Here is a 3,455-nt window from a genome sequence, read left to right on the forward strand (position 1 = left end):
CCACCTTCTATGTACGCTATCCCCTATAAACACCATCCACCACCGCCCCAAAAACCACCATCCACCACCGCCCACTGCCGCCGGCTTTTTTTTTTTTCTTTTTCATCGTCGCCGCCCCACAAACCGCCATCAAACCACCGGCATATTTTTCTTATTCCCCGCTGCATTGCGCGGATACAACGCTAGTATACAAATATCCAGACTCTTACGAGTCAAGTCACGAGTTAAAAATCAAGTTTTCGATTCGAGTCAAAAGTTATGAGTTGATAACTATGGGCTAGAGTCTATAGAAATATCAGTTGTAAATTGTAAAAGGTGGAAATGTCCACCTTAATTGAGTTTTGAACCAATTGTAAAGTTGTTTTTTAATAATAAACTAGATTTAAAAAAAAAAAAAATTAAACACAGCAAGACATTCTTTATTTCTTTCTTTTTTTTCTTTGTTTATCTACAAAAGTTTAAACATTAATATGGTGATTTTATTTTAGGGAAAACTATCATTTATTGTTTATGAAATATTTTGGATTTATTGTTATTGTTATTTAGTTTGGATATTACATCTGGAAACAAAAAGCAAGAAAAAGATGATGGTTTTTGGTTGTTGGATCCGAAAAAAGAGAAGTAACGGAAGAATTGGGGGTTTTAGGTGTAAATGATAAAAATATCCTCACGTGCAATGCATACGGGGTTTTAACAGAGGGAGAGTAACGTCCGTTAGTCAAAAGAACACCTAATAAAATTAACATAAATCTTAGGGGTACCTAGCAATGAAAAAAAAGCACACAGTTGAAAGAGATAATTTTGACAACCACGTGAGGAGCACCTAATGAAATTAACTCTAAATTTTAAGTGTTTCTTATTTTATTTGGCAATTCTATAGACAACTAGTAATCCGTACTCAAATCATCATCACAATTTTCTGAACTCTAATTGAACTAGAACTCTAACAAATGTCTAATCTCAATTTATAACGACTTAATCTCTCTTCAAGTAAAGTACATGACCAAATTTGATTATTATGGCGATTTCGGACAAGTGTCTGACATTTTACTACTAAATAATGACGGAGAAAGTATATTGGAATGTATGCTCAGGTGAAGATTGTTACTCTTGGAATCACTTATTCAGTTTGTATGCAACAAGTTAAATCCAAAGAAGTTGTTATAACATCAAAATTACTTACTAGTTTATACATCATGTCACCATCATGTGTTGTTTTTGCAAGATCATTTTGTTTTGTTTTTTACAATTTGATGGTGTACATTTACAATTTATAACATACAATGCCATGCGTCTTTTCGGCCCAATAAGTATACAAGGTTAAAATAAAATTTTATACTCCGTAATACACTACAAAATAAGTGCAACATTAACATGTTTTTATAATTTACTTCAAACTAGAAATTAGTAAACTAGACGTACGTCCAACTAATAATCAACTATCGAGATATTCCGCTGTTAAAGTTTACTAAAAGTACTCGTTGATCACAAATAATAATAATCATTATAAACAAAGAAAAACAATCATAATTTTTCAAATAAATGTAAGTTCTGAGTAATCTTTTCGGGTATTCGAAGCTGCATAAAACAATGGTTGAGGCACCAAAATATGATGAAATAACGGTTTATGCTGTCAAACAAGAAGTTGTTATTACCATTGTTGGGGACTCATTCTATCCAACAGTTTGGATGCTCCACGTTCTTCTTAATCGTCTGGTTAGAATCCTCGTTTCCTTTGTTTGTATGCATCAAAATGGGCTGCATTCTTGTTTTTTTTTTTTTTTTTGAACATTCAAAAAACTTTTATTGATTATAAAGCTAGCGAGAAGCTAGGAGTAAAATCGGGGTCACCAAAAGGAGTACAAATACGAATTAGAAACATAATTAGAGATTGAAATTGAAACTTTGCCAATTAGCCCACTCGATGTTGTGATCGGTTGGTCATCCAAAGAAAGCTAATGGATTTGATTCCTTCGACCGCGAACCTGAAGGATGGTGATCGATTGTGAAATCTACAATCGTTCCGAGTTTTCCAGCGTGTCCAACAGAAAGCCAGGATTACCAAATTGATGATTTTCCTTTTCTTTTTGTCGATCAGAGGGTTCTCGTTCAGCTCGAACAACTCATGAAAGTCTGTGGGTTTAGCAACTGGGAGGTTACACCATGCCGTCATGTAGGACCATAGGGAGTCTGCAAATGGGCATTGGAGAAAAAGGTGGCAGGCGGTTTCATCTTGAGAGTTACATAGGGAACACATTGGTGTGTTGATTGGTATTTGTCGTTGGATTGTTAAAAGATTGAATTGAAAAAGAAGTTATATTGATGATACTTGTGATGATTATTACAACCTATCGTAGCATCTATTTATACAAAAAATCAAAGAGCTAAATATGAAAATAAAATCATAGTTATGAATCGGCTTGATTTTTGATGTGTTGCCCAAGTCGTGATCTTCTATTTAGGGAAATGATTTGATCTCATCTTCTAACACTTGGTCTGAGGTTGCAAGCCGGATCATCTTTACTTCCCATCCAAGCAGATTAGCCTTTAGTAGTGCTAAGTTATTCCTTGGAAATAGCCAATGAGTTGGTCCATATGTCCTTAATTGAATTCTGTTCTTCATTGACTTCACTGAGAAGGTTCCGGAAGGGCCGTGCTTCCAAATCCATGAGTCTTTAGAGTCTGATAGGAACAGATCAGCAACATTGTTGACAAGATCCTTGAGTTGTTGCAGTTCAGTAGGGGATGTGGGGGTTCTGGTCCAATTCCATGTCCAGTGAGGGGAAGAACCGATTATTGTGCACCTGTCTTTGATATGGCAGCTCTTGTTTTTATCTAACCGGAAAAGTTCTGGGTACTTCACGTATAGGGGAGTATCTCCGGTCTATGCATCGATCCATAGTCGGATGGAAGCACCATCGCCAACTTTACCTGCAATTGAGTTTTCAAGTGCTAAGGGAACTAGATGGGAGTTGAGCTTGGTGATAGTTTTCCAAGCGCCCACCATGTCTGATTTTAAATGGGCTGCATAAAAACTGTCACAAGTTTTTGACAGAGTTTCTGAAAACTATATTGTATGAAATGGCATACTATAAATTTTTATTGATTATAACTAGTTGAATTCCCCCGGCGTTGCCCGGGGTCTAACTTTTGCGTGTTTTTCGTAAAGCTTTTGCACGCCATAACAATCCATATACATAACGCATTATATGGCATTGACTTATATTTTTTATATTAACATCAATCTTATTACATTATCTAATTTATTTATTTTGCTTTACTTTAATATGAAGTTTAATTGTTTGAAAGTTGTTTAGACTTTATATGTAACTTTTTTTTATTTTATGTCAAATTCAGAAAGTATAAAGTAGTGAAAGGTTTTATTAAAAAAAAATGTATCCATGTAAAGTTGTAGGTATTTGTGACTTTGAATTCTAATAACATTACCAGAAATT

The sequence above is a fragment of the Erigeron canadensis genome, chromosome 6, assembly GCF_010389155.1.
Source record: "Erigeron canadensis isolate Cc75 chromosome 6, C_canadensis_v1, whole genome shotgun sequence".
NCBI lineage: Eukaryota > Viridiplantae > Streptophyta > Magnoliopsida > Asterales > Asteraceae > Erigeron > Erigeron canadensis.